General features: G+C 35.8%; 1 protein-coding gene across 1 annotated transcript in view; it reads right to left on the bottom strand.

The window, feature by feature from the left end:
• ORC2 (origin recognition complex subunit 2) overlaps window positions 1–1,859 on the bottom strand; it is a 41,768-nt gene extending 39,909 nt beyond the window's left edge. The window contains exon 1 of the mRNA XM_003765876.4: window positions 1,671–1,859. The gene's annotated coding sequence lies outside the window, so the exon portion shown is untranslated. The remainder of the gene's footprint in view (window positions 1–1,670) is intronic.
• Between the last annotated feature and the right edge of the window lie 22,057 nt (window positions 1,860–23,916).

The raw sequence follows: 23,916 nt of genomic DNA, 5'->3' as shown, positions 1-23,916 counted from the left end.
ATAAAAGAAATCATTCAAAAGGTCTTTAAAGATTCATACCAAGTACATTCAGGCAAATTTAAAATTTAAAGTTATGTATGGAGAACCTCTAAAATACAATCTTTACCAGAAGTTAGTTTACCATTAGTTAGTTATACTATTACTCAATAGATAATGGAAATTAAGTCTTTTTAAACGTTTAGTAATGTAATATATTTTAAACTTTTTTGCTTCCTTTTTAAATTCATATGTACAGTTTACATTTTTTTTCCTTTTTTAAAAAAGGTCTTTATTTATAATCATTGAAAGAAAAGAGAAGGAGAGGGAATAAACATTTATACAGCACCTATTTGGGTCAGGAACTGTGCTAAGTGCTTTTTACACTTATTAACTCATCTGATCTTAATAGCAACCAACCATGTGAAGCAGGGATTATCTCAGGTTTACAATTTAGGAAATTGAGGCCAAACAGATGTTAAGTATCTTGCAATGAGTCATTTTGCTACTAGAGATGTGACTCCAGCCCTGCATCCTTTTTTATTTATTTTTTTTATTTAATAGCCTTTTATTTACAGGTTATATGTATGGGTAACTTTACAGCATTAACAATTGCCAAACCTCTTGTTCCAATTTTTTACCTCTTACCCCCCCACCCCCTCCCCTAGATGGCAGGATGACCAGTAGATGTTAAATATATTAAAATATAAATTAGATACACAATAAGTATACCTGACCAAAACGTTATTTTGCTGTAGAAAAAGAATCAGACTCTGAAATATTGTACAATTAGCTTGTGAAGGAAATAAAAAATGCAGGTGGGCATAAATATAGGGATTGGGAATTCAACGTAATGGTTCTTAGTCATCTCCCAGAGTTCTTTCGTCCAGCCCTTCATTCTATCCACTATTCATCATCATTCATTATTCACCACTTTGAAGACTAGCAGATAACTGTCACAATCGAACTCTATGTGATAAATCAACTATCAACTAAGTGCAGTGCAGTACTAGATAGGGCAGAAGCATCCCAGCCGGGCTCTGCCCCACGCAATCTGAAGGCCTTCCTCACTTTTCACAATTTAGGACTTCAGCTGTGTGGGGGTTGGGAAAAAACTACGTGATAAGCACTCAGTAGAGGGAGTTAGCGCTGGGAGGGATGGAATGGGCTGACATACAAAGATAAAAATGAGAGTATTCCCACCTTAAAAGTAAAACGGAGCAAATGGAACTTAAGGACTTCATGAGACATCAAAAATCAAAAAAAAAATTAAAAATGAATAAAATGGTGATGATTTTATCAAATAACAATAGAAATTCACCAACTGTTTTTACTTCAGAAAGTGTTCTCCCCATTTGACAGGAAGGAGACAGAGAGGCGCGCGAGAAAGAAGGGCGGTCTCGGGGGTGGGGGTCCTCCAACACTCCGGCACGGGACTCCCCGGGGTCTCACCAAAGCCTGCGCAGGCGCGAGCCTCCCGGAGCCGGCGCTCGAGGCAGGAGTGTCCTGTTCCACTCCACCGGCAGGAGCCCAGCAAGCCTCCCAAGCGAGGGGAAACGTGGACTCGAATCTGCACCCACCCTGGCTAACCCCTCCTGCTTCAGGAGCCCGGCCTCGGCACAGCCCCCCACAGGCCGGCCCACCTGGGCCCACACGCCCGGCCTCCCAGGCCCAGTCACCGCTCCTGCACTCACCCGACCGACGGCCGGAGGCTACAGAGGCTGGACGGACGCTCGAACAGGGCTCATCAGCGTCAGCGCAGCAGCCAAAGCCGGACGGGAAAGGGCGGCTACTGCCAGCAGCTGCCCGAGGCACGAACAGATGGCTCAGGGGACAAGGAAGGGGACCCTCCCGGGCCACACTCCGAATCTCCCGCCCTACTCAAAGGGACAGCCCCTAAAGCCACCAATGGGACAGCGAAACGGGCGAGAGCGATGGGCCGCGCAACCAATCAGCTTTCTCTCTCTCTGACCCCGCCTAGAAACAGCAGGAGAAATAGAGCTTCTCGAGGAAACAACAATTATGTCGCCTTTCTTTGACCGTTTCCGGTTCCAGAATGGCTTTTGTGCAGGGGAACTTGCGCAGAGCGAGTTGCTTCGTGATTGGCTAAAGAGAAGGGAGGGGGCGGGACAAAGAGAGCGGAAGTGTGGAAAGTGGTGTCCCAGGCTCAGGCCACGTGGTAGTGGTAGATGAGCACGTTTGGAGTGGTGCAAAGTGGCAGCACCGCTTTTGGGCCGGCAGGGAGGCCGACTAGCGCCCCGCACCAAAAAGGAGATGTGCTAAACTTTTATGGAATTGAGGGGTTCGAGAAAGGAACCTAAAATAGAAACTGGCACAAACCTATAACTTTAAAAAATGTTCAAATATGTTCTTAATTATTTGAGGTAAGAGTGAAAATTGTACCCATTTTATAGATGAAGAAATCTGTTCTTGATCATTTGAGGTAGTGTACAATTGTACCCATTTTACAGATGAAGAAATCTGTTCTTAATTATTTGAGGTAAGAGTGAAAATTTTACCCATTTTATAGATGAAGAAATCTGTTCTTGATCATTTGAGGTAGAGTGTACAATTGTACCCATTTTACAGATGAAGAAATCTGTTCTTAATCATTTGAGGTAGGAGTGTTTAATTGTACCCATTCTACAGATGAAGAAATTTAAGCTGAGAAAGGTGTTGTGCCTTCTGATGCTCCTGACGTTTGGTACGGTGATTGTTTGACACAAATACTTGTTCATTCCAATCTGCCAAGATATTCAGTAGCTTTTCCCACTGTATTACAGAGCTTAGCTGTAGAGGTTTTCCTGGAGGCAGCCTTAGTCTCAGTTGAAATAAATAATTACTCCAAAATCGCAGCCAGCTGGTAAAAATGCAAACGTTGATTTCTCCTTCCAAATTAGCCCGGTTAGTTGAGGCCTATCTCTCTGCCTGGCTGCAAGAGATCTTGCAGCTTTGTCCTTGGCTTCTGCCTCTGCTTTCTTCAGCCTCCAGCCAGCTCCGACTCGTGGTTTCTCAATCTCCAACTGAGGCAAGTACCTTCTGTATCTCCCAGAGTGCTCTGTCTCCAACCCCAGTCGAAGTTTCCCAGAACTCTCTTGAATCGCTCACTGGAACTGTATTTATGCTACTTCTCTGAGAGTGGGATTGTGGGATATCTCCCAGCATGCTCTCTGAAATCTCCCAAACATGTGAACTCCATTGAGTTCTTAGATACTTATGAGCTCTCTAAAGGTGTGAACACAAGCATTGCTTCCATCAGTTATACTTAGTACCTAGTTCAAGTTCTAGCCCAAAATAACTCTTTCTAAGATTAAATCAACTCCAATGGCTTAACACTGTAAAGATTCCAACACTTAGCAAAAGGATAGAGGTAATCATTTGGAAAAAAATTGATGGGGGATCTGTGGTGCTTATCTTTAAATACCAGGAAAAATAGGAATTTCTCCGATATTTGAATAGCTAGTGATATAATTGTTGCTACTATTAATAAGGAGAAAGTTTGATTTCTATGGTAAGGATGAAGTATGGGGGTACAGAAAGGCTGGTCTCCCCAAATATATTAGGTCCAGGTCTTCATTATATGGGGAGTGGGATTGAATGCAAAAAATATATTGGCATTTTAGGCCAGTGTCAGGAGATATCTCAGAATTTGTAGGCTTAGACCGTCTCCAAATCAAAAAACAATGATTTTATTACACTATTCCAAAAGGGAATTAGCACTTAACAAGGGGAAAGACACAAGCTTAAGTTCCAATGCAGAATTCACCATTAACAAGGGAGAAGATTTAGAAATGATGAGCAGGCTGATTTCAGAAAAGCCTGGAGAGACTTACATGAAATGATGCTGAATGAAGTGAACAGAACTAGATCATTGTACATAGCAACAGCAAGGTTAGACGATGATCAATTTTAATGGACGTGGCTCTTTTCAACAGTGAGATGATTCAGGCTAGTTCCAGTGGTCTTGTGATGAAGAAAGTCATCTTTACTCAGAGAGAGGACTAGGGACTGAGTATGGATCACAACATAATATTTTCAACTTTTTTATTGTTGTGTGCTTGCATTTTGTTTTCTTTTTCTCTTTTTTTTTCTTTTTGATCTGATTTTTCTTGTGCAGCGTGATAAATGTTTCCACATTTACATTTACAAGAATTGCACATGTTTAGCATATGTAGGATTACTTGCCATGTAGGGGAGGGAATGGGAGGAAGGAAAGAGAAAAATTTGGAATATAAGATTTTGCAAGGGTGAATGTTGAAAACTATGCATATGAGTGTTTCTACTGGGCCTATATCCCAAAGAGATCTTGAAGGAGGGAAAAGGATCCACATGTGCAAAAAAGTTTGGGGCAGCCCTTTATGTAGTGGCAAGAAGCTAGAAATTGAATGGATGCCCATCAATTGGAGAATGGCTGAATAAGTTATTATTGTCCTGTAAGAAACGACCAGCAGGATGATTTCATAGAGGTCTGGACTTACATGAACTGATGCTAAGTGAAATGAGTAGAACCAGGAGATCATTATACACTGTAACAACAAGGTTATACAATGATCAATTTTGATGGACATGGCTTTCCTAAACAATGAGGAAATTCAAACCAATTCCAATTGTTCTGTGATAAAGAGAGCCATCTACACCCAAAGAGAGGACTGTGGGAGCTGAGTGTGGACCACAAACAACATAGCATTCTCACTCTTTCTGTGGTTATTTACTTGGATTTTATTTTCTTTCCCAGTTTTTTCTTCTTGATCCGATTTTTCTTATGCAGCAAGATAACAGTATAAATATGTATACATATATTGGATTTGAACATATATTTTAACATATTTAACATGTATTGGATTACCTGCTAGCTAGGGGAGTGGATGGGGGGGGGGGGGAGGAAGAGGGGATAATTTGGAACAGAAGGCTTTGCAAAGGTCATTGTTGAAAAATTACCCATCCATATGTCTTGTAAATAAAAAGCTTTAATTAAAAAAAAAAAGAAAAAAGAAAACTATGCATATGTTTTGAAAATAAAAAGCTTTAAAATTAAAAAATAGATTATATGATAATCAACTAGGAAAGATTTAGCTGTTCTCAGCAATGCAGTAATCCAAGACAATTCCAATAAACTTGGAATAGAAAATACCATCTGTATCCAGAGGAGATTGAATGTGGGTTTTCACCTTTTTATTTTTGCTTGTTTGCTTTTTCTTTCTTATAGTTTTTTTCCCCTTTTGTTCTGACATTTCTTTCACAACACAACAAATATGGAAATATGTTTAAAATGATTGTACATGTATAACCTGTATCAGACTGCTTGCTTTCTTGGGGCGCAGAGAAGTAAAGGAGGTCCAAGCAAAAAGATTTACTAAAATGGTAGAGTAAGAACAGTAACTTTAAAACCTTCCCCCCCCCCCAACTCTATAAACATGAGGTACTCTACCACAAATATATATAGCATTCAATCTAACAGGGGCCACAGACACAGAACAGAGTTTAGTGAGAGACACTCAAAGGAAAATGTGCTCCAGACAACTTGCACTTCTGGTACTACCAATTCTTAAAATCTTTTTTTTTTCTTTGGAGTTAACTCCACAGCTTGACACTAGATTGCCAGGGCAACTTCTTCCCTTGCATAGCCAAATTTCTTCTCTGCTGCTGGGTCCAGTTAGGCTCCTTGCAGTTACGTTATCCTTTGAGTCACTGATTCTCTGTGTCTCCAATACCCACAAGAGGTCACTGTGTAATGGACTGGATGAAGAGAATTTTTCACCCCCAGCATTTAGAGGAAATAGACCTAGGTGGTATTGACTGACAGTTTCCAAACAGTGGGGCTCAAGCCAGGTCCTGCTCTTCTCTTGACATCTCTTGCTTTGGTTCTGTGCAAGAGTAGATTGCTTTTGTACTCCATCTCTCCCAACCAGCTGAAAAGCTCTGTTGTCTCGGAGGAGCGGATTTGGACCTGATATTCCAGCCCTGGTTATTCCTCTGAAAGCCGGACTAGACTTTGAAAATGAGAGGTGCATGTATACTTATTGTGTATCTAATTTATGTTTTAATATATTTAACATCTACTGGTCATCCTGCCATCTGGTGGAGGGGGTAGGGGGAAGGAAGGGAAAAATTGGAACAAGAGGTTTGGCAATTGTCAATGCTGTAAAGTTACCCATACATATAACCTGTAAATAAAAAGCTATTAAAAATAAAAATAAAGAAAGAAAATGAGACCTGATATTGTACCTGAGGTCCGAGTTACCTCACTGCTGCTATTTCCATTACAGATAGGTTCTAAACTTCCTGCTTCCTTTAAACTCTGCCCAGGGCCACCCTATCTGGGAAAGCTACTTCCCTGTGTAGTTATCCCTTTCAGTCAGCCCTGGATCTGGATACTGGTTTGTCAGTTCTCCCTTGTCCTTGAACAGGAAGGGCCTCTGGATGAGTTTAAGTCTGTGACCTACTCTATTGCTCTTATACAATCTCTCTTTGGACCTTGGAGTACTCAGTGCACATGCTCTTGATTTGACTTGATCCCCTCGCTGTCTCTCTTTGCCAAGCTGTCCTGGATAAAGGACTCACTATGACTTTTTTAGATTTCCTCGTAAGGATTTGGTCTGGTATATTTTCTAGATTTCTCTGGAGAGGTTTGTGAATGGGAGCTCACTGCATTGCTTCCTATCAATTCACTATTTGACCTCTACCCTGATAAAAATCCTAAAACAAAAAAAGTACAAAGCACCTATCTACTTGAGAAAATGATATTAATTCATTAGAGTTTGGATATGCTTAACTTTCAGTGTCAAGTCTTGCTTACACTCTTAAAATTATTGAGGAGCCTAAAGAGTTTTTGCTTAAGTCAAATATATACATATATATATATATATATATATATATACACACACATACATATATATATATATATACACACACCATATTAGAAATCAACATTATTATGAAAATTTTATTTCATGAATCCCCCAAAAGGATAGATCACATAAACTAATAGAAATAAGATAGAACTTCAGTTTCTTCAATTTGCATTTTTCTAATTATTACTGATTTTGAGCATGTTTTCAGAGGATGCTTGATATATTAGATTTCTTCTTCTGAAAACTGCCTTTTCATACCCTTTGATAGTTTAATATTTGCGGAATAACATAAATTTGATTCAGCTCTTTCTAGTCTTTGTGTTATGGCACAGTTCTCTTTTATTGTCCTGAATCTGTTTCCCTAATTATCCTGACCCAGTCCTGACTCAGTTTCTCTGCTTCAAACTTATCAAAATGCCTCTCCCCATCTCCGGGGAGGCTCACCCCATCCTGTCAGAATCCTGTTCCCATTCTCAGCTCCCTGACTCTGCCCCTGCCTCAGTCTGAGCCATGTGTATATAGGTCACTGAGAAGTCATATTGTTTGCTGGATTCTTGGAGACAATAGTCTCATTCAGCCCTGGAACCAAACCATGGCTCCATTTGGTCCCAGTAAAGCTCTAGATTAAATAAATTATTAAATACTCTCTAATCTCTATCTTGCCTCAGTTTCTCTGGCATTACATTTTGGAGGCTTCCTAACAAGATGTTAGAAAATGAGCAGGATTAAAGATGAGACCTTGGGGTCTCCTCTTGGGCCTCAGGGAGGCTGGGGATCTGGGTTCTCTGCTTGGAGAGGCTGGCCCTCTGGATTTTTTTTCCAGAGCCTCCAGGAAAGAGCAGTTTCCAGCCACAACTATGCCTGATGGTGGACACTTCCATTTGGCCATGAGAGAATCTGATCTGAAACCCCTGCAGGGTAAGTTTTCTGTCTGGTCTGATTGCTAGCAAATCTGGTCCCCAGAAAAATTTGGGCTGATGAGCCACACAACTCTGGCAAATGCCAGTAGGACTATATGTGGCATTATCTAGTTCTGAGTACCCTTTGGGTACTATCTGGTTTTAATCTGAGCATTCTCTGTGAAGGCAGAGAAATGCACCAAACTGGGAGGGAAGACTCTGGAGCTGACAACTTCCCTCAGGGCTATCCTTTCCAGATAGCCCCTGTTCCATGTTAAATGTTTTGTTTTATGTTATAACTGCTCAGTCAAAATCTGAGTGTGACTTGTCTGTCCTGTTGGTTCAGAGCTGTGCTAAATTAAGAAATTTGGGAATTGGTTATTTCAATGTTGCATTTGTACTTAGTATGAAATTTGCTTGTGATCTTAAACTTTTAAAAACTGGCACTCAAGTAGTTTAAATTCAGGTGTGGGTTGGATTGAGCTATCCTAGATAAAGCCTCTGGAGAACAAAAGGAGCTTATGCTAATTGCTTTGAACTCTGGCTGGAGAAACATCTGATTAGAAATTATAGGATGATTTTAAAATTGTGGGAAATAATTTTACTGTTGCCTATGCAGGCTAGATTTAGTTATCTTTGAATGTAAGATCTTAAGAACTTGGAGTGAAGTTCTGTTAATTTACCTGAAAGGGGTCACATTTCTCTAATTAGGTAAAGACAGGTCATACTTTTCTACAGGCTTCAACTCTGGTTTAGGAAAAGTCCATTGGGAAGGGTGGCCAGGTGAAATCCTCTCCACCCCCTTCTCACACCCCCTCCCCCCCACTACTTTCTACTACTCTACTAGAGTAGGAATCCATTTGTCTTCAAAGGTGAAGATTAAACTCACCCCCACAGCTCTCTGCTACTCCAGCTATGGATCACCTAGTTAGCCTGGGGTGAAGGTTAGCTCACCTTCCTTGCCCTCTGCCTCTTAGGAGGTGGAGTGGGGGGGAAAGGTGGCCATGTGGAATTTCCCCCCACAATAAGTGTGCTCAAGCCTCTTTCTGCAGAGGTTTGACTTTGGCAGAAGATTTCAAGAGATAGGCCTGATTTTAAGTTAATTGATGTATAATTCTATAGGGCTATTTCTAAAAGTTTAAAAGATATTTTTAAGACTCTTTCAGATTCTTTTCTGTAGAATTGGGTATTCTGTATAAGTTTAATTAATTGTATCCTGAGATTATGCCCATCATTTAAAGGGCTTCTGAAAATAATATTTTTTTTGTCTTTTTGAAAATATTTCTGTTATGGACAATACGTAATTTGGAATATTTGTTTATGTATTGGGTATTTTTAAAAGCAAACTGATTTGTATGTATAATGTTCACTTATGGAAACATCTACTTAGATATGAAAGAAGTGAGACAAATTCTTACTGTTATCAATATAAGGTTATGGTAAATATCTGTTTAGGATTTATCTGAAACTTCAGTTAATGGAATTTGCTATTAGAAGTAAAATTCATTGGGTTTATAATTAGTGCTATTTAGGAGTTTTAAAGCTCCATCCTCTGACAGTTAGTGGGACAATTAACTGTAGTAAAAAATGAATTAAAGCTATTTTATCCTGTTTTTGCTGAAAGTTAAGTTTTAACTGCTTATGTTATAGTTGTATGCCTGCATTTTTTCCTCCCATGACTGATTTCCATGACCAGAGCAATGCTCAATAAGAAACTGTTAATGCAATTCAATCATGTCATACCTTGCTATTTCCAATCTGGGTTATATGTTATACCTTGCTGTTTCCAACCTGGTTATATGTAATCAGTATATTCTGAATACTTGGCAAACGGTCATCTATCTGTTACTGAATATTTATGTCTGTAGATATTCAGGTTTTTAAAGGTTTCTAAATAATGAGAGAGCAAAAGCCTAACTGCCATTTTATCTATTGGGAAGCTGCTGGCCAATTCATACTGGTCTCTTCACATTTTGTATCAGTCTGTTCTAACCTTTACTTGTTGGATTTGTGTTTTTTGTTCTAGATTTTGGCCAAAATTACAGGTATTGACTTGCTTCAGAGACATGGATCAGCCCATCTGAAACTTTGGTAGAAGGCAGCACAGCCCCGCCCATCCCCTCCATGGACAGAGCATCTCCTCAGTAGGAAGCAGGGGAAGTGGGAAAGCGGTTGAATTATTGTTAAAATTTTAACTATATCATTGTGTTTAAGATTTGTTAAAACTGTTTAACTATTGCTGTATGTTTGAGGGATTTTTAGGAAACTTAACTATACTAGTCTGTTATGAATAGGAATTTTGATTCACTCTAGGGATTTATATATGGAATGGTCATTTGATAATTCTTTTCCATGAGAAAAAAAAAGGAAGGAAACTGGTTGAAACTGGTTAGGAAATTGGGAAAAACTGATGTATTTTTCTTAGGCACTTCTGCCCTGCCCCCTATTTCATTAGTTCAGATTGAATTGGAAATTATTTAAACCGTCCTTTTCGTTTTTACTCCTTGCTTAAAATTTACTGCATTATAATTTGCTGGTTATGTTTTAACTTTGAAATCCCTTATTCTGCTGGAATTGCCCTGGCACACTCAGTTTTGGGGATTATTTTTTAGAAACAACCAGAAATCAGACACCTGTCCTGGGACTGGCAGTCTCTCTGATCTGTTTCTCCACTCCTGTTAGCCCAGTTCCTTAATTAAGCATACTTAAAAGGACTTTGCAGTATTGATATCAGGACTCTAATAGTTCGGGCTTGCCTGCCTTGGTCTAACTGCATAATTTGCTCAGAAATCTGGATCCCAGTAGCAGCTCCTGTTCTATCCAGAGGGGACAGGTGGAGCTACTTCAGGCCCCACTTTTTCCCCTCTTTGGAGTCCCTGACAGAATTAGGAAGCCTCTCTTAGGATGTGCAGCAGGACTGTCTTGAGCACTGCTACTCAGCAGAAGCTGAGTTTAATGCACAAATGACCACAGACCTAACTTACAGTGAACTGTCCATCTCAAACTGGATTCTCTGGCTGAGATGACCCAACTGCAGAGGACCTGCTATATCTGCAACAGGGGAGTTTGTGTGTCTCTCTGAATGAGGAATGCTGTTTGATGCTAATAATTCTGGGGTTATCAGGGAGAAACTGGTCCTTGCCATAAGTGCTTGCGTTTTTCTAGTTTTAGTTTGGTTTATTTGCTTTCCATGGGGTGATCAAAATTATTGGTGCTAAGACCTTCTAAAGGAAGATAATTCAATGATTTGAATATTCAGAAGAGAGAGAGAGTGTGGAATGTTATGCCACAGTTCTGTTTCCATAATATCCTGACTCAGTTTCCCTGCTTCTCAATCCTGCAAAACCTCCCCTCCTTCTTTATCAGAATATTTGATAAGGATAAAAGATCTTATGTTTTAGAATATCAGAATGCCTCTCCCTGTCCCAAGCTATCAGACCCCCACCCTGTCAGAATCCCATCCTGCTCTCAGCACCCTGACTCCACCCCTGCCTCAGTCTACCCCGAGCCTGAGCAATGTGAATTTAGGTCATTGAGAACTCACATTGTTTGCTGGATTCTGGATTCTTGGAGATAATAGTCTCATTCAGCCCTGGGACCAAACTATGGATCCATTTGGTCCCAGTATATCTCTCCCTTTAAATAAATTATTAAATACTCTCTAATCTCTATCTTGCCTCAGTTTCTCCAGCATTACACTTGGAAATGAGGCTTTTATTGAAGAAACTTGCTGCAAATACCTTTTTTTTTTAACCTATTAACTATTTTCCTTCTAATCTTCTACATTAGTTTTGTGTAAAAACATTTAAATTTTTTGTATTAAAAATTGTCTATTTTATTCTGTGATATTGTGTGATACTTTCAATTTCCTATTTGGTCAACTATTTCACTATTCATAGATTAGAAAGTTAATTTCTTCCTTGTTTCTTTAATCTGTCTATAATAAGACTTTTATATTGAAGTCATATATATTTTTGAAATATGTTGATGTACAAAATAAGATATACAAAGTATTGGTATAAATTTAATTTATGCAAGAACATTGGGCAAGGCTACATCCTAATTTTACTTCTGCATGTTGTGAATTTAATCTGTTCCATTTATTTGCCTATATTTTAAGCAGTAGCAAATCATTTTGATGACTACTACTTATATAGCTTAAGATCTAGGGCTCCTATGCTCTTTGCTTTCCCCCTTTTTCATTATATTTTTGACCTTTCTTCAGAAGAAAGGAAGAAATTTTCTTGTTTTTCTAGCTCTAGAAAATAATCTTCTGGTTGTTATGAATCTAAAGTAAACTAATTTTAGTATTTTCATTTTTATTATCATAACTAGGCCTAGTCATGACAAATTAATATTTCTCCAATTATTGAGGTTATCTCCATAAAAACTGTTTTGTAATTCTATTCATATTATGTGTATCTTTCTCCTTTTATCTCTGTTGAGTATGCCTAGTAATATATAGAAATGCTGACAATTTGTGTGGTTTCAGTTTATAATCTCGTAACTTGTTAAAATTATTAATTATTCCAATTAATTTTTAGTTGATACTATGGTTTTCTAAGTAAACCAACATATCATCTGAAAATAGTTAAAAATCTTTGTGTCTTTTAATTAAGTAGCATGACTAACATTTTGTCAAATAAGAGTGGTGATAATGGGCATTCTTGTTTTATGTCTAATTTTATTAGAAAAATAATGCAAATTAAGACAATTCTGAGTATCACTTCTCACCTTTCAGATTGACTAAGATGACAGGAAAAGATGACAAATATTGGAGGGGATGTGGGAAAACTGGAACACATACATTATTGGTAGAGTTGTGAAATGATCCAATCATTTTGGAGAACAATTTGGAACTATGCTCAAAGGGCTATAAAACTGCAAATCCTTTGATCCAAGCATTATCACTATTGGGTCTGTATCCCAAAGAGATCATAAAAAAGGGGCCAGAACCCACATGTGCAAATTGTTTGTAGCAGTTCTTTTTGTAAAGACAAGAAATTAGAAATTAAGTTTCCATCAGTTGGAAAAAGGCTGAATAATTTATGGAATATGAAGGTAATGGAATATTATTGTTCTATAACAAATGATGAATAGGCTGATTTCAGAAAAGCCTGAAAAGACCTATATGAACTGATGCTGAGTGAAATGAGCAGAACCAGGAGAACATTGTACACACAGTAACAAGACGATTATATGATGATCAACTGTGATGAACTTGTCTCTTTTCAACAATGAGGTGATTCAAGGCAATTCCAATAGAATTGTGATGGAAAGGGCCATTAACATCCAGAGAGATCAATGGAGACTGAATATGGATCAAAGCATAGTATTTTCAATTTTATGTTGTTTGCTTGTTTTTTTTTCCCTTTATCATTTTTCCCCTTTTTGATCTATTTTTCTTGTGCAGCATGACAAATATGGAAATATGGTTTAGAAGATTTTTACATATTTAACTTATATTTGGTTGCTTGCTATCTAGGGGAAGGCAAAAGTGACAGGGAGGGAGAAAAATTTGGAAAATAAATTTGGAACACAAAGTTGTGTAAAGGTGAATTTTGAAAACTCTTTGCATGTATTTAAAAAAATAAAAGACTATTAAAAAAAGAAGAAAAAAGTCTCTCATTTCCCCCTGATACATATAACTCTGGATCTTTTTTTGGGAAAGGTACATTTATAGTTTTTAAAAATCCATTTATTCCTGTGCTTTTTAATGTTTGAATTTTTTTTTTAAGTTTATAAATTTAGCATTGTTTGAACCTTAATCTCATTGGATTATTTTTCTTTTAACATGAGAAATGAGTGCCATATTTATTGAAAGCTTTTATACATTTTGATAAAATCATGATTTTTAAACTTATTAAAATAGTACCTTATTTCAATACTTTTGTTGACATAGAACCAACCATGAATTAGTGAGATAAATACAATGTGGTCAAAGTATAAAATCTTTTTACTATATTGATATAGACTCTTTGCTTATATTTTAATGAAAAGCTTTAGTATCATTCTTTAAAGATATTGGTCTTTAATTTTCTTTCTCCATCTTGACTTTTTTGGTTTAGGTGTTAAAAACAATTTTATCATAAGAGAAATTGAGTAGATCCCATCTTTTCCTATTTTTGTAAGCAATTTACGTAATATTGGAACTAATTTTTCTTGGAAACTTTTATAATATTCACTTATAAATCCATTTAATTCTGAGGTTTTTTTCCTTTTGGGAATTTATTTATGGCTTATTCAGTTTCTTTTTCTGAGATTGAGTTATTTAAATTCTCTATTTCTTGTGCTGTTAACTAGGGAATTTATATTTTTGTCACTATTCATTTAAGTTACTGATTTTATTTGCATTTGTTGTTCAATTGTTTTCGATCATATCTAAATCTTCATGACTCCATTTGGAGTTTACTTGGCAGAGATGCTGGAGTGATTTGTCATTTCCTTTTAGAATTCATTTTACAATTACAAATTACATTACTAAGAGAAATGAGATTAAATGACTTGACTAGGTCATATAACTTATGTCTGAAGACTGAATGCAGGAATATGTCTGGCACTTTATCTACTGTACCACTTAGCTGGCATATCATTGGACAAAATGGTTTCTAATAACTTATTTTATTTCTACTCTTCTTTCTTGATGAATTTGTCTTTTTTCCTTTTAGATGTTAATAATTTACCTCTTTTTAAAAAATCAAGTGGTTACTTTTTTTTTTGCCCTCTTCCTCTTTGCAGTGAAAAAGATGATAAAATAAATGGGCTGATATCAACTAGGAGTCTATAATTGGAGGATATCTTCCTCTTCTTCCTACCCTCTTTGCCTTTCCTAGTCCTAGATTATTAGATGATTCCTTACCTCTTTTAACAACCTTTTTGGTAATCATTGTTCCATAGTTGATATTTGTTTTGTTGCTTCTATTCTCTTCCAACTCTGCCTCTTTTTAAATTCTCTACGCACACGGCCTTTCTCTCTCTGGGTGTTCTTTCTTAGTTTATTGTATTTCTGCACTGTGTACATGTTTTTGTCCAACCATCTTTTGCTTTTCTAAGATGAGCAAAGTTTCTGAGAGGCTAGCTTTCCTCATAATACCTCCTCCATGCTTGTATACCTTCTTCAATTGTGCCACAATTATGAAGAATTATTAATCTTTCCCCTCCTGTTTTATTATAATGCAGTTATTACTACCTCTATATTCTTTTTTTTTCTCTTAAGAACAAAACTGTCCCATATTCAGACAATGAGTTTGTTTTTCTTTGCTATTTTGACCCTTGAAGGAAGTTACATTCTGAATAGCTGTCTTTCCAATTAAGCCAAACACTTAATTACTAGTCCTTTTAAATTAATTGAACAATTTTCTAGGGTTCTCTCATCTCCTGCATTTGCATTTTAAAAATTGTACCTAATTGTTTTGTCACCAGGAATGCTTTGATGTTATCTATTCCATTAAAGATTCTTTTTTCTCCCTGTAGGATTATGTTTGTCTTTGTAAGATGTTATTCTTTAAATCTTTTTTTCTTGCCTTTTGGTGTGGAGTATTTCAAAATTTCCTTTCATTTATTGTAACTGTTGCATAACCTTATGTGATCCTTGTTTTTCCTTGGTATCTTATTCCTGGCTTCTTAGCATTCTTTAACATGAAAATCCTGCAGCTTGACAATCAGAATTCTGAGAGTTAAATTTAAGATTTACCTCAAGCGGGATTCACTGTGGATTCACTTTGTCCTGAAGTGCTAATAATTTGGGGCAGTTAAAAAATTAATGCAAAATTTTGTTGATGTTTTTTCTTTTCATGCTATTTACATTTTCTACTAGTTCCCTTTTCTTACCTCTTCCCAAAAAGTCACCCCTTATAATAAGAATAAAAAAATAGAATAAAGAAAAACAAGCCTTGATGAATGAAACAACATATCAAAAAAGTTAGATACTATTTGTAGTGTTCCACACCCAGGTTCACTCATCTCTGCATAAAGGAAGGACCTATTTGATCTTAGAGGCAAGCTTGTTCATCATACTTTTGGAACATTCAATTTCAATTTTGTTGTTGTTACTGCTGATATTCTCTATCCATTTACATTGTATCCATGTTACAGTTAGTCAAATGAGTAATACTTCACTCTGCTTCAGTTCATATGTCTTTCTATACTTTCTTATTTTAACCATGTTCATTCTTTTTATGCACTCTTGAAATAGGATATCCAGATTTTTGGGTTTTTTTTTTTTTCCCATTTAGTCTTAAGCGAGTCCAGTGATTCTTAAAGCATCTTTCTCCATCCTGCTGTCTGGGTCATTTGTTTCTTATAATAGGTATCTCATTTTTTGTTTCCAACTTTCCAGTTTTTTGACTTAATTGTAATATTTTTTCTTGTATATTGATTTTCAAGTTGTTTATTCCATTTTACTTTTCTTCCACATGAATTAGCTAAGATCCACTATCATCTGTCTTTTTTTAGTTTTTGTCTGTTTACTCATGTATTCAAACTACACATTAGGCCTTTTGGTAAAAGTCTCCATCCCTTTCAAGATTCTCTTGGCTCATCAGTTGAATGATCATTTATCAGTTAGCTTTGTAGAGGAGCATTTGCTGATTCATACCAGAAAAATCCTTTCAGAAATTTTCTTTGATTTCTGTCTTCAGCAAGTTAATACTCAATCTGTTCTCAAATGATTTTTAAATTTATATATGTACCATTTGTAACCTATTGTATTATAAACTCCTTGGGAACAAAAATTATTTGCTTTTCTTTTTATCATGAATATTTAGCAAAGTATCTTTCATATGGAATATTTAATAGATATTTCTTAGTTTATGTCTTAGCATGTCTACAGTTCTATTATTCCTTTTCTTTCCTTCCCTTCCTCTTCCTCATTTAAAAATATCTACCAATTGGAGTTAATTTAGACTAACTACATAAAATCTATTTTAATATACTTATTGAATGCAATTTTATGTTTTATTCTTAAGAGAGCTAAGTGATCAAATAATACAGGTAGTTTTCAAGAAATATAAGCCATTAGTAACCACATGAAAAAAATACTCTAAATGCAAGACTGAGATATTGCTAAAATTCATCAAATTACAAAGAACTACATTTAAAATGTTGTAGAATTGGGGCAGCTAGGTGGTGCAGTGCATAGAGCACCAGCCCTGAAGTCAGGAGGACTTGAGTTCAAATTTGATCTCAGATGCTTAACTTCATGTGTGACCCTGGGCAAGTCACTTAACCCCATTTGCTTCAGAAAAAAAAAAAGGTTGTAGAATCTGAGAAATTGGCATAGCAATACCTTGTTATTGTGGAGTAGATAGAGCATCAACCCTGGAATCAGGACGAGTTCAATTCTAGTCTCAAACACTTATTAACTGTATGACCCTGGGCAAATCTCTTAACTCTGATGGCTTTAAAAAAAAAAAAAAAAAAAAAAAAAAAAAAAAAAAAAAACTTACCAAAACTGTCATTAGAAATACGAATTCAAACTATTCTGGAAAACTATTTGAAATTATATTGGAAAAGTTACCAAACAATTCATATTCTTTGATCCAGTCATCCCAGTACTGGTCCCAGTGACTACAAAGTCATTGAAAGTAATGTCCTATGTGTACTAAAATGTTCATACAACTTTTGGCACCAGCAGCCCTTACTTCTGCCTATCCTCTCCTGCACCCCAAATAAACCAAACTTGGAAACAAATTTTGTCTGTTAACTGGTAAATTGCTGAATAAATTGCAGCATACAAATACAGTGGAAATATTGTATTACAAGGAGTGATATGAAAGATTTAGAGAAATATAAAATTTGTTTGAACTGATGCAAAGGGTGAAAGTGGGAAGCAGTCACAAGTTATCATATGATGATAAAGAAGATACATTTAAAGAAACATGAAAATTCAAGTTGAATACAAATCACAATTTTATTTTCAAAAGACATGTAGGAGACATGTAAAAGTGAAAGAGGAAAGTAAAGGGAAATGTCATGCATAAAAATTTCAATTAGAATGTACATTAAAACAGTATTAAGGAGCCACTAACTCAGATTGGCTATTAGTGATCTGAATTCTAGAAAACAAAACATTTGATAGTCTTCCTCATAGTTAAAAGGCGGAGGACTATCTGTGTGAAATATAGTAGAATGTTTAAACTATGGCTGCTCTGTCATTTGGTTGTGTGTTTCATCCCAAATACCTTTATCACCTTGACACCATTCCCCAATCTCTTCCTTTATTCAAGTTTTTGATGATGAAAAAGGTGAAGTGAAGAACAGCCCCTCTATTTTGATCCCATTCTTTCCTATTTCCATTGAAAGCCCAGTCTTCTGGATTTGTAACTTTTGACATTATCCTGGAATTTTATCTGCAATTAACTGCTAAACCTTGAAGTTTCTGTTTCCACATGATCTTGGACTCTCCACTCATAGCTGTCACTTTAGTTTGGGCTTTCATTACATTTTGCTTAAGTTATTGCAAGTCTCTTATTTGGTCTGTCTCCAACCTTTCACCATTCTAGGCCATTTTATACAGTGCTGTCAAAGTAATTTTCTTTTAAGCACAGTTCTATGAATTTCTTACGTACTCAATTCTGGTGGCTTCTTTTAGCTGCTAGTATAAAATATTTCTTTTTTTAAAGACATCGTAGCCAGCTAAATGGCAAAGTGGATAAAGCACAGACCCTTAAGTCAGGAGGACCCGAATTCAAATGGAATTTTTGATGCCTAACACTTTTTAGCTGTGTAACCCTGGGCAAGTCACTCAACCCTAATTGCCTCAAAAACAAAACAACTCCCCCCCCAAAAAAAAAAATTCACAAGCTGAATGTAATCCTCTATTTTTTCAGTTTCAAGGACTACTCCTTCCTGACTCTGAAATACAGCCAAACAGGCCTTTTTTCTTTTCTCTCCACATTGCACAAGAAAAACTCTGCTTCCTAAATGGCCCTATCAGGGAATAATACTCAGGACTCCTCCATCATACCACACAGAAATCACTCAGCCCTGGAACCTTCCTCTACTTGAGGTTATTCCCTTTAAATGGAAAGTAGAAGGCTTCTAGAATTTCCATTTAAAGAGGATGCATGCCTACTATCTCATCTCCTCTCCTTTCAGTTTTCTTTTATGTACTGTCTTCCCTATAAAATATAACCCTCCATTCAGGAAAGTGACTGTCTTTCATATTTTAAATAATTAACAGTGCTGAGAACTATCTCACTGCCTAGTCTCTCTCCAAGTTATTCCATCGTACATTAAGCTGTCATTTAAAAAAAAATGTAGATTTAATTATATCATGCCCTAACTACAGGTTCTCTTACGTAGGTCCTGGAGGGTAAGAAATATTTTTTTCTTTCTATATTAGGTGCTTGGCACAGCGTCTGACACATTATAGGGTCTTGTATGCTTATCAAACGTAATATAATACACCCTCCCTAGGCCTATTACTGTTAAGACAGAGTTTCTATTTGGATTTCTCGATTGTCTAAACCAAGTATCCTTACCCTCCAAAAATTACCTTGTATATATATATATATATATATATATATATATATATATATATATATATATACATACTATATTCGTTTTTCAATATGACTCATTCGTTTCTATTTTCAAATGTGCCAGGCCTTAAAAAAGTTTTGATACACTATCACACCTCAAGCTATTTCCCTATTATTTCTTCTTTCTCAGCCAATTTCTCAGAAAAAGTTTACAGGCATTGATTCATCTTCTCCCTTCCCAGTCATTTCAATCTTTTATCATATGGCTTTTGACCCCATCTCTAAAACTGTTTTCTACAAAGTTTAAAAGTGATTTTCCTTAAGTGAAGGTCTGACCATTCATGCTCTTCCTACTCAGTCGATAACTCCTAGAACTTCCGGTTGTCTCTAGGATTAAATATAGTTTACCACTTGGCTTTTAAAACTTTATAATCTGATTCCAATTTACCTTTCCATCCTTCTTAAATATTCCCCTTCTGGACTCTAGTCAAACTGGTCTTTTTGCTATTTCTCACACATGTTTCATTTTCTCTTATTGCCTTTGCATTACACTGCATTTTCCCCAGTTCTGAAATGCTTTTCCCACTTTTACTTCAGAGAATGTAACTTTTTCAAGTGTTGTTAAATTTAATGAGTTAAACTGATACACTTCTCTGAGGAAGTTGTGAACCTATTAATTAAAGGGATCTATGGCGCCTGGCCCTGCTTTTGTCAAAAGACTTGGAAGGAGGGAAGACAGGGCTTTTAAAACCTGGGTGTATCTTCTAATTGGCCTGACAGTGGATTATTTGGACCTTTCCTGGCAAGGGTAAGGCAATCTCAATTGGTGGACACTTTAATGAGATGGGTCAATAGTTCTCAGCTCCTCCCTACTACTTAATGGAAATTTCATTTCTCTCTAACACTTAAGGAATGATAGTTGCTCTGAGATCCAGCTGCCTCTAGAAACCTTAGCTGGAAAAATCATCCCAATAATTATCTTCCTGCGTTAGTCTCTCACCAGATCACCCCAACTTTAATGAAGGAAAAGCAAGGACCAAAAACACGGGCCCCTGGAAAGAGCCTACCTCAGGCTGGCTTCAGTTTACAGAGGAATGAGAAGCAAGGGCAAGGGCCCCACTTGAGGCCTGGCAGAAGCTGAGTAATGAACATATGTCTTGGGACTCACATGTTTATTCATGTCCTTCAAAAGTGGGGCCTGACAAAATCGGGATGGATCATTGAAAAGTATTAAATACAGCATATTTTTTTGTCAGTGCAAGTACTACAAAGCCCTTCCTAATCTGCCCAACAGCTAAAGTCCTACATTCCCTAAATTTACCAGTATTTGTTTTCTATTTATTTGGTATATACTCATATTTGTGTGCATATGTCTCTCCAGTAAAATAAGAACTTCTCTGAGAACAAGAGGAGTTTCATTTTTCTCTTTATGTCACCCATCTGGTACACAGCAGACATTTGTTGACACAAACAACGAGGCTATAGTAGAGGGATTAAGAAAGTTCTAGGATATTTACATAAATAAACTAAGAATATCTTAAGAGGACGTAATGAAGATTCAAATACAAGAAATCAACACTGATAGCTGAAGGGAAGCATTGAGTCCCTTTATATTTAAAAAAAAAAAAAAAATCCACATACATAAATAAGGTTTATTCAGGGAAAAAAAAAAGTACACAGCTCTCCAGAAACACAATATTTATTTAACATTTTTTAGATATTCTTTTCTGCTTGGCAGACTGATAATGAATTTTTTACATCTCTATTTACAATGACTTAAAATATTTTTTTTAAATCTCTGGCAGATATTTACAAGGTCAACAGTAAATATATTTCACATTTCAACAACAGTCAATAGCATTAACCAGTTTCAGTAAGACAATTATTAAAATAATGGCTTACATGCACATGATCTTCAATGTGTGTGTCACCCTCAGTTCTAAAAGAATGAAGATTTTTACTGGTCCTACGTTAAGGGACATCACACAGAAGAGATCTCATTTTTTAGATAAATTTTCACCAGCAATAAATCTTAAATAGTTAAGCAGGTTAGTGCAACCATCAATTTAATGCTGGTGAAAAATAAGGGTTTATTTGTTTTTGTTTTTTTTTTTAACATGGTCCACATCTTTTCATCTAATAAACATTCTCAGCAAGGGTTTATTTACTGCTTCCTTTTCTATTAAGACAGAGAAAACTATACAATGCCAAAGTCATAAAAGTCCTTCAGAAACCTTAGCTCAGAAGAGCCAAACTAGCATGAGAAACAAGTATGAAAATAATCTTTTAACCATTAAAGACTGTATCTCTTAGCTAGTCAAACTGAATGTAAATCCAGTATAATTTCAAGGATAAGAATCAAAAAGATTCATTGTAAAGTATATGAATTTATTACAAATGTTAAAAAGACCACATGAGGGGCATACTTCTCAGTACAGTTTTCTTAATAAAACTTAAAAAAAAAAATACCCTCCTAATGTCTAGAAAACAAACCTATTTATAGCTTCAAAATGGTCTGGTTAAACTTACCAAACCATTAATCATTTTTCTAATTTCTCTGTTAAGGAAAAACAGTATGCAGAAGCGACTTGAGTACAGCATCTTATTTTCTTGATCACATTTCTTATTTTTAATAAAATGACTAGTTAAAATGGCAGATTTAAGAGTAATAATCCAATCAGCTCACATTACACATAAATAATTCTTAGCTCAAGATAACTATAAAGAAAAAAAAATCCTGAGTAATTACTCATAAATTATAGGTGAAGAAATTACCCATTTTACCAATTACATTCCCCCATATGCCACAAACAAATCTAGCAGAAATGTTTGTGAGTGCTAATTTAAAGAGGTCCATTTCTGTGACTTTCCTGTGGCATGTCACATTAATAAGGTGTTTTTTGGTCCAGATCTGATTTCATCAGTGTAGTGATGAGGTATGAAGACCTCCTTGAAGGTTGATGATGAACTAATCATCTCTAACTTGATTATAGCAAGTTGTCTGGGAGTATTAATATGCCTAGTGCTCAGATCCATCCACTCTACCTCTCAATTTGAAAGATGATGATGTCCAAGTTCTCTCACTCTCGCTCTTTTTTATCATGACTTTCAAGAAGACCAATAATTTTAAAATTATTTCTCCTGTATCTATTTTCCAGGTCAGTTATTTTTCCAATTTGATATTTCAATTTTTTTTTCTTTTTTTTGATTTTACTTTAATGTATCTTGATTTTCTATGATATCTCATAATCATTAGCTTCCATTTGTTCAATTCAATTTTTTTTCTTTCTTCCTTTTTTTGGTGGGTAGGGGCTGAGGTAATTGGGGTTAAGTGACTTGCCCAGGGTCACACAGCTAGGAAGTGTTAAGTATCTGAGGCCAGATTTGAATTATGTCCTAATGTCAGGGCTAGTGCTCTATTCACTGCACCATCTAGCTGCCCTTCAATTCTATTTTTTAAGAAATTATTTTCCTCAGTGAGCTTTTGTACCTCCTTTACTAAATGGCCAATTTTTTTATGGCATTCTCTTCATTAGCTTTTTCTTTTTCCTTTTTTCCCCCCTAATTTTTCTTCTCTCTCTCTTACTTGATTTTCCAAGTCCCTTCTGAGCTCATCCATGGCCTGAGGCCAATTCTTATTTTTCTTGGAGGCTCTACCTCTCAGTTTGAAGATGAGTTACTGATTTTTAAATTGTTCTATTCAAAATTGGCATATTGTAGGATCTTTAGTCTCCTACATAAATTGGTGAAAAGACATAGAAAAGATGTCACATTACATGTGCCATGAGAAGTCTTCAGTAGGCAATAACATATGAATTTATATGTATCTTTTATTGAAAATGGCTTTATCTTCTATATGACTTTCTTATGAAAAATATTTCTAATTCTTACTTTGTTTCATAGACACAATCAGATCTTCTATTCTATATATTTTAAGTTAGCTTAAAATTAATAGAAATCACCATTAGAATAAGGACAAAAATCAATTTATTTCAAGTAAAGAAAAAAGAATAGAAATCTCTAAGAATTCTACCCAGACCCCCAAGTGTAGTATATCTATAGATAATCTATATTTCAAAAAATCTATTCCGTTTACTTTTTTTCCAAATTAAAAAAAAAAAAGGGGGGGAAGGAAGAATTGTACAAATCCAAGATAATTTAAAAATCATATTTGGTCTGTAAATTTCTTTGGTAAAATTAATGAAATCAGGGAAGACAAAAAGGCAACATAGGACTAAAAATCTACAAACAATGCAACTCAGAATGAAATCAGTCTTTTAGTAGAGAATCAAGTAGTCAATTAAGTTTTTTTTGGGAAAAATGATTTATGATAGTTTCCTACATTGAAACAATAAAAAAAAATTAGGCATTCTCACTGCTATTGTCCACGTTACACTTATTTCTACATACCATTCTTTTTATAAGTCATATTCAACATCATAGTAGTGTACCTTCAAGAATTCATTTATATAACAACTGTAAACGGTACCAATACATTTTTTCAAATTAAGAAGCAAAAAAACTTTACTCACATTTCCAGCTCTATACTACTTATTATTTCATACAAATCAGCTTTTCAAACTGTGACAATGCTAGTTTTACAGTTTTTTCCAAGCTAATTCACTACTAAACAGTACTGTGGAAGTAGTATATCTCTAAAATAAAAACGCTGTCTGGTTCAAAATGAATTCTACCAAATTGGGGGGG

This window comes from Sarcophilus harrisii, chromosome 3 (genome assembly GCF_902635505.1).
Source record: "Sarcophilus harrisii chromosome 3, mSarHar1.11, whole genome shotgun sequence".
Lineage (NCBI taxonomy): Eukaryota > Metazoa > Chordata > Mammalia > Dasyuromorphia > Dasyuridae > Sarcophilus > Sarcophilus harrisii.
This window is presented reverse-complemented; position numbering and strand designations above follow the sequence as displayed.